The sequence below is a fragment of the Zea mays genome, chromosome 5 (assembly GCF_902167145.1).
Source record: "Zea mays cultivar B73 chromosome 5, Zm-B73-REFERENCE-NAM-5.0, whole genome shotgun sequence".
Classification (NCBI taxonomy): domain Eukaryota; kingdom Viridiplantae; phylum Streptophyta; class Magnoliopsida; order Poales; family Poaceae; genus Zea; species Zea mays.
The window spans coordinates 28,823,607-28,836,812 of record NC_050100.1 but is presented as its reverse complement, the minus strand read 5'-3'; positions in this window follow the sequence as shown (position 1 = coordinate 28,836,812).

Below are 13,206 nucleotides of genomic sequence, written 5' to 3'. Positions count from 1 at the left end.
TGCTTTTCCTTTGACTAAACAAAACTCCCCCTAAATGAAATCCTCCTTTTAGTGTTCAAGAGGGTTTTAAGATATCGATTTTGAAAATACTACTTTCTCCCCTTTTTGAACACAATAGGATACAAATTTGAAATTTTCCAATTGAAGTGGTGGTGCGGTCCTTTTGCTTTGGGCTCATGCTCTCTCCCCCTTTGGCATAAATCGCCAAAAACGGAATCATTAGAGCCCTTGAAATTACTTTCTCCCCCTTTGGTAAAAGACATATGAGTGAAGATTATACCAAAGCCGGAGAGTTACTCGGAGCGACGGCGAAGGATGAGTTACGGAGTGGAAGCCTTTGTCTTCGCCGATGACTCCAATTCCCTTTCAATATACCTATGACTTGGTTTGAAATAGACTTGAAAAACACATGAGTCATAGCAAATATAAAAGAGACATGATCAAAGGTATTCTTATGAGCTATATGTGCAAGACATCAAAAGAAATTCCTAGAATCAAGAATATTTAGCTCATGCCTAAGTTTGTTAAAAGTTTGTTCATCAAGTGGCTTGGTAAAGATATCGGCTAATTGATCTTTAGTATTAATGTATGCAATCTCGATATCTCCCTTTTGTTGGTGATCCCTTATAAAATGATACTGAATGGCTATGTGTTTAGTGCGGCTATGTTCAACGGGATTATCCGCCATGCGGATTGCACTCTCATTATCACATAGAAGAGGAACTTTGGTTAATTTGTAACCGTAGTCCCTAAGGGTTTGCCTCATCCAAAGTAGTTGCGCGCAACAATGGCCTGCGGCAATGTACTCGGCTTCGGCGGTAGAAAGAGCTACGGAATTTTGCTTCTTTGAAGCCCAAGACACCAAGGATCTTCCCAAGAACTGGCAAGTCCCCGATGTGCTCTTTCTATTAATTTTACACCCCACCCAATCGGCATCCGAATAACCAATTAAATCAAAAGTGGATCCCCTAGGATACCAAAGCCCAAACTTAGGAGTATAAACTAAATATCTCAAGATTCGTTTTACGGTCGTAAGGTGAGCTTCCTTAGGGTCGGCTTGGAATCTTGCACACATGCATACGGAAAGCATAATATCCGGTCGAGATGCACATAAATATAGTAGAGAGCCTATCATCGACCGGTATACCTTTTGATCGACGGGTTTACCTCCTTCATCGAGGTCGAGATGCCCATTGGTTCCCATGGGTGTCTTGATGGGTTTGGCATCCTTCATCCCAAACTTGGTTAGAATGTCTTGAATATACTTCGTTTGGCTAATGAAGGTGCCCTCTTGGAGTTGCTTCACTTGAAATCCCAAGAAGTACTTCAACTCCCCCATCATAGACATCTCGAATTTTTGTGTCATGATCCTACTAAACTCTTCACAAGTAGATTCGTTAGTAGACCCAAATATGATATCATCAACATAAATTTGGCATACAAACAAATCATTTTCTAGTGTTTTGGTAAAGAGTGTAGGATCGGCCTTTCCGACTTTGAAGCCATTAGCGATAAGGAAATCTCTAAGGCATTCATACCATGCTCTTGGGGCTTGCTTGAGCCCATAAAGCGCCTTAGAGAGCTTATAGACATGGTTAGGATACTCACTATCTTCAAAGCCGGGAGGTTGCTCAACATAGACCTCTTCCTTGATTGGTCCATTGAGGAAGGCACTCTTCACGTCCATTTGATAAAGCTTGAAGCCATGGTAAGTAGCATAGGCTAATAATATTCGAATTGACTCAAGCCTAGCTACGGGTGCATAGGTTTCACCGAAATCCAAACCTTCGACTTGTGAATATCCTTTGGCCACAAGTCAGGCTTTGTTCCTTGTCACCACACCATGCTCGTCTTGCTTGTTGCGGAACACCCATTTGGTTCCTACGACATTTTGGTTAGGACGTGGGACTAAGTGTCATACCTCATTCCTAGAGAAGTTGTTGAGCTCCTCTTGCATCGCCACCACCCAATCCGAATCTTGAAGTGCTTCCTCTACCCTATGTGGCTCAATAGAGGAAACAAAATAGTAATGTTCACAAAAATGTGCAACACAAGATCTAGTGGTTACCCCCTTATGAATGTCGCCGAGGATGGTGTCGACGTGGTGATCTCGTTGGATTGCTTGGTGGACTCTTGGGTGTGGCGGTCTTGGTTCTTCATCCTCCTTGTCTTGATCATTTGCATCTCCCCCTTGATCATTGCCGTCATCTTGAGGTGGCTCATTTGCTTGATCTTTTCCTTCATCAACTTGAGCCTCATCCTCATTTTGAGTTGGTGGGGATGCTTGCGTGGAGGAGGATGGTTGATCTTGTGCATTTGGAGGCTCTTCGGATTCCTTAGGACACACATCCCCAATGGACATGTTCCTTAGCGCGATGCACAGAGCCTCTTCATCACCTATCTCATCAAGATCAACTTGCTCTACTTGAGAGCCGTTAGTCTCATCAAACACAACGTCACAAGAAACTTCAACTTGTCCAGAGGACTTGTTAAAGACTCTATATGCCCTTGTGTTCGAATCATATCCTAGTAAAAAGCCTTCTACAGTCTTAGGAGCAAATTTAGATTTTCTTCCTCTTTTAACAAGTATAAAGCATTTGCTACCAAAGACTCTAAAATATGAAATATTGGGCTTTTTACCGGTTAGGAGTTCGTATGATGTCTTCTTGAGGATTCGGTGTAGATACAATGTCACACCCGGTTTTGGAAGGCAAACCGAATGCGAACTATGTACGTGCCAGGATCAGAACTCACGTACACAGCGATTACATAAATGAACATCATCACACAATGCTCGAATAATAATATAAAAGGGTACTTATTACATCATAGAGTCATAGACATCCACATAGTCATTGTCTTAACAGGTAAATCAAAGTGCTAAACGAAACGCAGTAAAGATAAGGCCTTCACAGGCAGCTGACTGGGGGTTGCCGCCAACCCACACCTAAAATTCATCGTAGTCTTGAAACTCCTGGAAGTCTCCTTCCACGGCTTCGCCTTCTCCTGAGCAGTGGTTACAATGCGGACAACCTGGTGTTTTGTGGTAAAGCAAGGATGAGTACACATCAACGTACTCAGCAAATGTCCCGTTTGGCTGAAGTGGACTAGCTTTATGTGGGGTTAGGCTCAAGCAGTTGCTTTTAGTTGGTCAAGTATTTATTATTAGTGAAGCCAGGTTTTAGCAATAACTAACCCGTGAATCATTTCCTCATCGAGGAACATCATTATCATCATCAAACCAAAATCATATACGGAACCATTGTATCTCGAACCATCTGTATCTCTAATCAAAGAGGATCCCAAGGCTGCTCTTAACCGTGAGCACGGCTGATATATCAGTTTCACTACCCTCTGCAGAGGTTGCACACTTTACCCATGAGTCATGATTCCCTTTCTACCCGGGGAGAGCTAATCCCCATTGACCACTACCTAGGTGGTCCGGCAGGGCATCACTACGTAGCTTTTACAAAGATTCCCTAGAGATCATAGCTGCCCGTTAGGTTTCTCCAGTTTGATAAACACAGTACCCCTCCCCGCAGGAGAGTGACTAACAAAGAGCAAAACGAAAGAACCTCGGCACTCAGCCTCGGCAGAGCAAGCACTGTGCCTGGACCCCATTGACGGCACGACGGCTAAGCAACTACACCTCTAGTTCATCTAATTAATCAGCTAAGGGCATCCCATTTCACCCTCATGGTTGCACTGTTATCCCGGGTGGTCTCTCAACGAACCAGTCCTTACGGAGAGGTACTCAGGAAACAGCCTGAGCCCCCTAGAGTATCACAAGATCATCAACATCAACAGGATAACAGTATCATAAATAGCCACATCATGTTCATTGATTATGTTAAAGCAGTAGCAAAGTGCTAACCATAATAGCCCATAAGGTCATCAAGGATAAAGTAAAGTGCAAAGCTAGTCAATCCTTAGGTTTCAGGAAAGTAATGCGGGGTAGTAAGTTATAAATGAATAGGACATAATGGGACAGAGGACACTTGCCTTCACCAAACTGCTGATCAGGGACTTCCTCTGCAACTGCCTCGGGAAACACAGACTGCTCGGTGTCTACGCAAAGCAATCATTCACACTATGCACTTGGGAAAATAACAAACAAAAACAATATACCAAACATATGCAGCAGAGAGGGGTCACAAGTTCATAACAGAAGAGGGATAGGCACTCTAAGGTTCCCTAGGTCTGGGGGTAGAGGGTTACACAAAGTGATTCACTAACCACTAATCAGGTCTAAGTTGGTGGTGGGATTAAATAATTATCTGGTTTGAGTTTCTAAACTTAAGTGTTTAAGTCCATAAACTTAAGTAATCCAACTATTATTAAAGTCTACTCATTTCCAATTATCTTAAATAAGGTTTCAATAGTCTTAATCCTATCCTAGTGATTAGCTATTAATTAATACATGGAAACAGCAGGGAAACATTGCATAAACAGATAGATAATAATATTATGAACATTTTGCAATTTGAAGCACCTAATTTGGAGTTCATATGACAAAGTTATGAATTTTACAAGTTTAGGGGTTAAAATTATACCCTAAGGACTTATTTTGAATTAAATAAAAGGGCCAGGGACTTAACTGCGAGAAACCAGGGACGGCGGGCGCAATTTCCAGAAAACAGGGGGGCTCTTTAAGAAAAGCGCGAGCGAAGGGGTATCGAGCGCCTACAGCCGTCAGATCTAAAGCGAACGATCAGGATTAGATCCTGCGGGCGGGCGCGCGGGCGCGCGGCGGCCTGGGCGGCTGACAGGCGGGGCCGGGCAGGCAGCGCGGGGCGCGGGCAGGCTGACAGGCGGGGCCGAGCGGACAGCGCGCGCGCGGGGCGGGCTGACAGGCTGGGCCTAGCGGGCAGAGAGACGGGGTGAGGGGGTAGTGGGCCTGGGCCGCTGGATCGCTGGCGGACGGCCGGGATTAGGTCCGGGCGGGTTGAATCAGGGCCGCCCGATCTGGGTTGAACGGCGGAGATCGGATGGGCGGCCTGGGTCTTCCCTACGGCTAGTTGGGGCGGCGGCGCTCGTCCCCGCGGCGGAGGGCTCGCCGGAGACGAGGGGCGCGGGCGATTGGCGGGGCTCTGGGGTGACCTGAGTGGTCGGGGAGGTCGGGGAGGGCGCGGGGAGTTCTCCGGTAGGGTCTGGGTCGGGGCAGAGGCACCGGGGGGGGGGGGGGGGGGGGGGGGGTGGGGGGGGGGGGTTCACGGCGGGGCGGCTCGGCGGCGGGGTTATTCTACTCCGGCAAGCAATCAAGCGCAACAGAGAGCAAAGTAAGGGGCGATAGGGGCGGGAGAGGTCCGTTACCTCAAGGCGGGCTCCGGGGACTCCTCGGTGGCGACGGGGACGCGACGGGGACCCGGGTCGACGGTGGCGGCTGCACGGCGGACGACGGGTGAGCGCGGGCAGAGAGAAATAGGGAGGGGGAGAGGGAATTGAGGCGCGTTCCGGGTTGCGGACGCCAGAGCGGAGCTCACCGGGGCTAAAGGCGCGGCGGAGCTCCACCGGCGACGAGAAACCGAGCTCGGGACGGCGGGGTTATGGCGGTGGCGCTCTGCGTGCGCGCAGCGAGGGGGAGAGAGAGTCTACTGGGCGCAAATGGGGGGAGAGGGTGAGGGCGAGTGGGGTTCGGGGCTCAAGTGGCCAGGGGCGAGGTGGGGCGAGTTCCACGCGCGACGTGGGCGCAGGGAAGGCGGGCGCGAGCAGCTCGGCGGCGGTTACGCGAGGAAGACGGGGCTGACAGCCCGGGCCCGCGAGCAGAGAGAGAGCGAGGGAGCGAGCGCGCGCGGGGAAAGCGGGCGCCGACAGGTGGGGCCGGGCGAACAGAGAGAGAAAGGGGCGGGTACGCGGAAGGCGGCCGCGCCGACAGGCCGGGCCCGCTGCGCAGAGAGAGGAGGGGAGGGAGGCGCGCGCGCGAGAGATGGGCTGGCTGGGCCGAAAGGCCGAGGGGGCGGCTGGGTTGGGCTGCTTTACCTTTTTCTTTTATTCTAAATTGTTTCTCCCTTTTCTTTTATTTATTCTATTTGATTCAAATTCAAATGGGCCCCAAATTCAAATTAGACCTTTTGAGAATTATGCACCAAATCAAAGTGAAATCTAGGGTTCAACATGATGCAACAATTCATACTCCCTTAGGGTTTAACATAATAGACTATTATTACAAGTAAAATAAGCACTTAGCTCCTATAGAAATGAGAGAGAAAAGAATTAGGAAGGATGAGAAAAGGAAGTAACACCTGAATTTGTGAATATGAGCAAAGAAATTTTATACCCCCAAATTCAGGGTGTTACAAACCTATCCCCCTTAAAAGAATCTCGCCCCGAGATTCAAGGTTGGTCAGCAAAGAGTTCAGGGTATTTGGCCTTCAGGTCATCTTCTCGTTCCCAGGTTGCTTCTTCCTCAGAGTGGTGACCCCATCTGACTTTGCACATTCTGATGGTATTCCTCCAGGTGACTCTGTCTGCAAACTCCAGAATCTGCGTTGGCTTCTCTATGTATGTCAGATCTTCTTGGACTTCCAAGCCCTCCACTGGCAACTGTTCTTCTGGTACTCGCAGACACTTCTTCAATTGTGACACACAGAACACATTGTGCACTGCTGACAAACTCTCTGGTAGGTCGAGCTGGTAGGCCACTTCTCCACGCTTGGCTTGAATCTGATATGGTCCGACGTACCGGGGTGCTAACTTGCCTTTAACTCCGAACCTTCTGACTCCCCTGATAGGTGACACCTTCAGATAGACGTAATCTCCCACTTCGAAACTCAGTTCCCTTCTCCTTCTGTCAGCATAGCTTCGCTGTCTTGACTGGGCTATCTTCAGATTCTCCCGAACCATTTTGATATTCTCTTCGGCTTCAAGCAAGATGTCGGGGCCAAACACCTGTCTCTCTCCAGGCTGGTCCCAGTGCAGCGGAGTCCTACAACTCCGTCCGTAGAGTGCCTGAAACGGCGACATCTTCAAGCTAGCCTGATAGCTATTGTTGTAGGAGAATTCTGCATAAGGTAACCTTTTGTCCCATCCTGACTTGTCTTGCAACGCACAGGCTCTCAACATATCTTCTAAGATCTGGTTAGTTCTTTCAGTCTGGCCGTCTGTCTGCGGGTGATAAGCTGAGCTGAAGTTCAAATGTGTGCCCAAAGCTTCTTGTAGCTGCTGCCAAAAATGAGATGTGAACTACGTTCCTCGATCTGACACTATCTTCTTCGGCACACCATGAAGGCAGACTATCCGTGACATGTATAACTCAGCTAACGTTGCTCCGGTGTATGTCGTCTTCACAGGTATGAAATGGGCCACCTTTGTTAAGCGGTCCACGACCACCCAGATGGAATCATAACCGGCCCGGGTACGAGGTAGGCCAACTATAAAATCCATCCCAATCTCATCCCACTTCCACTGAGGAATCCGCAAAGGCTGCAACAATCCGGCGGGCCTCTGATGCTCTGCTTTGGTTCTCTGACAGCTATCACAGATGGCGACATATTCTGCGATCTCCCTTTTCATACCATACCACCAAAACCTCCTTTTTAAATCCTGGTACATTTTCTCACTCCCTGGGTGTATCGAGTAGGCTGTCTCATGAGCTTCCTTGAGGATCAGTTCCCGAATAGGTTTGAGGTCGGGAACACACAATCGGTCCTTGAACCAGATTACTCCTTCTTCATCCTCTCGAAAGTCTTTGCCTCTTCCTTCTAGGATCAGCTGCCGGATCTTGTTGATGTTTTCATCATCCTTCTGCCCTTCTTTGATCTCCCGCTCTAGGGTGGGCTCCAATTCCACTGTCACTCCTTGCGTACTATTCAGGAAACCGAGGCTCAGTCTGTCAAACTCCTTGGCTAACTCATACGACATTGGGTGCGAGGCCAACATATTGACTTGACTTTTCCTGCTCAGAGCATCTGCAACAACATTGGCTTTGCCCGGATGGTAATGTATCTCCAACTCATAGTCTTTGATCAGTTCCAACCATCTTCGCTGCCTCATGTTTAACTCTGACTGGGTGAATATGTATTTCAGACTCTTATGATCTGTGTAGATGTCGCACTTCTGCCCATACAGGTAATGTCTCCAAGTCTTTAAAGCATGAACCACTGCTGCCAATTCCAGGTCATGTGTGGGGTAATTCTTCTCATGGATCTTCAGCTGTCGAGACGAGTATGCTACAACTCTCCCTTCTTGCATCAGCACACATCCCAATCCGGTGTACGAAGCATCGCAATACACTGAGAATGACTTGTGGACATCAGGCAGGACTAGCACAGGAGCTGTAGTCAATCTATTCTTCAGTTCTTCAAATGCTTCCTGACACTTTTGGGTCCACTTAAACTCAACTTTCTTCGCTAGCAACGCTGTCATTGGTCTAGCAATCTTTGAGAAGCCTTCGATGAAACGCCTATAATATCCGGCCATTCCAATAAAGCTCTTGATCCCACGAACGTCCTTCGGTGCTTTCCAGTTCAGGATATCTGCTACTTTCTTTGGATCCACTGCCAATCCCTCTTGGTTTATGATGTGACCCAGAAACAAGACTTCATGAATCCAGAACTCGCATTTGCCCAGCTTGGCGTACAACTGATGCTCTCGAAGCCTTCGCAATACCATCTTCAAATGCTCCACATGATCTTCCTCACTTTGAGAGTATATGAAAATGTCATCGATGAACACTACCACAAACTTGTCCAGATAATCCATGAACACACTGTTCATCAGGTACATAAAGAAGGCTGGCGCATTTGTCAAACCAAAGGACATAACCGTGAACTCATATAACCCGTACTTGGTGATGAACGCCGTCTTCGGTATATCCGAGGGTCGGATTCTGAGTTGATGGTAACCTGATCTCAGATCTATCTTCGAGAATACGCTGGCACCTCTGAGCTGGTCAAACAGATCTTCTATCCTTGGCAGGGGGTACTTGTTCTTGACAGTGACTTCATTCAAGGCTCTGTAGTCTATGCACATCCTTTTGGTACCATCTTTCTTCTCTACAAACAACACTGGAGCGGCCCAAGGCGAGGTGCTTGGCCTGATGTAACCCTTCTCTAACATCTCATCTATCTGCTTCTTGAGTTCCACCAATTCTGGTCCAGACACTCGATAGGCTCTTTTTGAAATGGGGGCGGTACCAGGGATAAGCTCTATGGCAAATTCGACTTTTCTCTCGGGTGGCATACCCGTTAGCTCCTCGGGAAACACATCCGGAAAGTCCGACACGACCTTGATAGTCTCGAGCGGGTTGGGCTCCTTACTATCAACTGAAATCTGATGACAGACTCCCTCTTCTGACTTAGGCATCCTTAGCTCGGCCACTACCTCCTCTCCTGACGGGGACTTCAATGTTATGGTCCTCTTGTCACAACTAACATTTGCTTCATACTTCATCAACCAGTTCATCCCTAGTATGACATCTATCCCAGGGGTGCCTATTACTATTAAGTCACTGGGGAAACCTATCCCCCTTATTTCCACCATTATGTTTGAGCATATTTTATCTGTTTGCACTTTGCCACCAACCGAATTAATCCTCATGGGTGGCATCATTGCCTCTGCTGAGATGTTATGCAATTCTACCCATGTTGCAGTGACAAAAGAATGAGTTGCACCAGTATCAAATAGCACTTTCGCGGGATGAGATTCGACTGAGAACATACCTACTGCCACATCTGGTGCATCCTGAATCGCTTCGGCTTCCAAGTGATTCACCTTTCCACGGTTGTACGCTTGGTTAAGATTGCCCGCTGCCGGCTGCAGTACACCTTGCCTTGCTGGAGCATTGGGGTTGGTCTGCTGCTGAGCCATCTTCTTTGGGCACTGCATCGCCCAGTGGCCTTGATCTCCACAGTGGAAACATCCTCTGCCTCCTCCTTGTGCTGGGGCTGCTTGGTTGCTCTGATTCGCTGCTGGGGCAGGAAGGCGAGGTGCCTGGTTGTTCTGCTTCTGATACTGATTACCTCCCTGCTGGCTGTGCTGGCGATACTGCTGCTGCTGCTGCGGGTACTGCCTCTGAAACTGCTGCTGATGCGGACGCTGATTCTGATTCTGATATCCCTGCGGGTGACCAGGTCTGCCTTGCTGAGACGAACTGCCTGAGAAACGTGGACGGCTGATGCCTCCGGACTGGGGTCCACTCATCTTGCGCTTCCGATCTTCCATGTCCTTACGCTTCTTCTCAGTCATGACTGCCCTATCGATCAGGTGCTGGAAGGTGGGGAAGGTGTGATTCATCAACTGGTAATGCAGGGGATCCACCAAACCTCTCATGAACCTGTACTGCCTCTTGGCATCAGTGTTGACATCCTCGGGTGCATAACGAGACAGCTGCAGAAACTTGTCTCTGTACTCACTAACAGACATGGGTCCCTGCTTCAGAGCCAGAAACTCCTCCTTCTTCACGATCATTAGTCCCTCGGGCACATGGTACCGACGGAAACTCTCGCTGAATTCCTCCCAAGTGATGGCTTCGGGGTCAGCATGGGTGGCGAGGTAGGACTCCCACCAGGACTGGGCTGCTCCCCTCAGCTGGCGGGGACCATACAGAACCTTCTCTCTGTCGTCGCATTGGGCGGTGCGCAGTTCCCTCTCCACTGCGCGCAACCAGTCTTCTGCATCCATGGGGTCGGCAGAATGGGCGAAGGTAGGAGGGTGCCCTCTCATGAATTCACCACGCTTATCTCGGGGCATCTGGGGCATTTGCACTTGCAACTGGGGTTGGGGCTGCTGTTGAGCCTGCTGCATGGCTGCCAGAGTCTGCCCAATGGCCTGCACTGCCTGGGTCCGCATCAAGAACATCTGCTCCACTGACATCGGGGGTGGCGGGGGAGGCTGCCTCTGATTTTCCTCCTGCTGGTCATGCTGCTCTAGCTGAGCACGCCTGTTGCATCGGCGCCTGTTGTCAGACATCTGTGGAAGACATTCATACATCAGCATTGATCCTACAACCCTTCAGCATAAGAAAAGAGAATACAGAATTCTTCATGACACTGAGCGAACAAAAGAGCCTCACTGATCCTCATTCATGATTCAACACAGCTTCTAAGATAAGAAAGGAAGGTAAGAGTAAAGGGCTTCCCAACTAAACAACTGACTTCATTAATATTACTAGCTAAGCCAAACTGCAGGGGAAACCCACAGGTTGGCTACAGTCATTACAAAGATCCAAATCCAGTACAAGTTCATCATAACAAGCATGCAAGCGACTGATAAGCAAACTAAACTAAATGGAAGCAACTGATAAGCAAACTAAACTGACTACCTAAGACTGAGACATCTGACTTAGAATTATTACAAACTTCGACGCTAACGACCTAAGGATCCAAATCTATCCTGGTCTTACAGACAGGGGAACCATAAGTGTGGTGACCACGTGGCGGCGAGCGGTATGGGTGCTGAGTCTCAACAGGAGCGGGGGAACCACCCTCCTGGTGATGGCGCTCTGCCAACTCAGCACGCAACTCCGCAATCTCCGTTCGAGCCCTGCTTAGCTCGTCCAGAGAGTGATCCAGCTCCGTGTTAAGCACTGCGACTAGGTTGACTGTGCTGCTCAACCTAGGGTTAGCCTCACCAACAGGTGAAACAACCACACTCTCTGTGCTGCCAGTAGGGCGGCGGGGGTAGTACCGAAGGTTAAGACCGTCGGCCACGCCACCGAACAAAGAACAGTACTGAGAGAGTGCACGTCGTGCTGCATCCTGCATAGCCGCCTCTGCAGTGTCCCTCTCGGAGATGGAATAGTGCTCCGAAACGGCCTCCGCACCCCGGAGGTCATCCTCCGGACGGCGAACTAGGCAGGTAGCCTCCCAGCGGTCCGGGTACCTCCCGCGACTGTGCTGGTAGACTACACAACGATACTCGATCGACCAGGTGTGCCGGTCGAAAGCCTGGCGCAGCAAGGTGTCGAGCGCGTCGTGGAAGTGACAACCGCGAGCGGCGTCACGGGTGATGGGTCGGGCGACCCATCCTTCCGCCTCCTGCGGCTCAGAAGACTCCGTGCTGTGGTCTGAGTCGTCGTCGTCGGGGTCTCCTCCAACAGCTCCTCCAACAGCCGGGACGTCCCGCGGTGGAACAAGGGGCGCCTCCAGCTGGGCAACAGAGAGACGGGGCCTCACGGTCTCCACCTCCTGCTGGGGTGAGGAGGAAGAGCCCTGCTGCTCTCCGTGCTGGCGCCGGCGTTCCTGCTCCTCACGCAGGCGGTGGTGCAGCCTCTCCAGGTGACTCGACTGTCCGGACACGGTGCGGTGCAGAGGACGCTCCGCAAGTCGAGACGGCAGGAAAGGAATCACCGACTTACGTGCAGTGTGTCTAAGACGAGCCATCTACAAAAGACACCGTAAGGATAAGAGTAAGAGCAGAACTAATATGACAAGTGAATAAACCAAAGACAGAATAAGATAAAAATTTTAACAAGGTATAGTATAGATAGATAGTAAAACATAGGGTTGGTCGAGGTGACCGACTTTTTGAAGTAACACCAGATGTCAAGGTGAGGGGAAGGTCAATAGTCCTTAGTACGACCAATGCTACTCTAGGTCAGCGGTCCTACAGTCAGCATGGGCTTTGATACCACTTATGTCACACCCGGTTTTGGAAGGCAAACCGAATGCGAACTATGTACGTGCCAGGATCAGAACTCACGTACACAGCGATTACATAAATGAACATCATCACACAATGCTCGAATAATAATATAAAAGGGTACTTATTACATCATAGAGTCATAGACATCCACATAGTCATTGTCTTAACAGGTAAATCAAAGTGCTAAACGAAACGCAGTAAAGATAAGGCCTTCACAGGCAGCTGACTGGGGGTTGCCGCCAACCCACACCTAAAATTCATCGTAGTCTTGAAACTCCTGGAAGTCTCCTTCCACGGCTTCGCCTTCTCCTGAGCAGTGGTTACAATGCGGACAACCTGGTGTTTTGTGGTAAAGCAAGGATGAGTACACATCAACGTACTCAGCAAATGTCCCGTTTGGCTGAAGTGGACTAGCTTTATGTGGGGTTAGGCTCAAGCAGTTGCTTTTAGTTGGTCAAGTATTTATTATTAGTGAAGCCAGGTTTTAGCAATAACTAACCCGTGAATCATTTCCTCATCGAGGAACATCATTATCATCATCAAACCAAAATCATATACGGAACCATTGTATCTCGAACCATTTGTATCTCTAATCAAAGAGGATCCCAAGGCTGCTCTTAACCG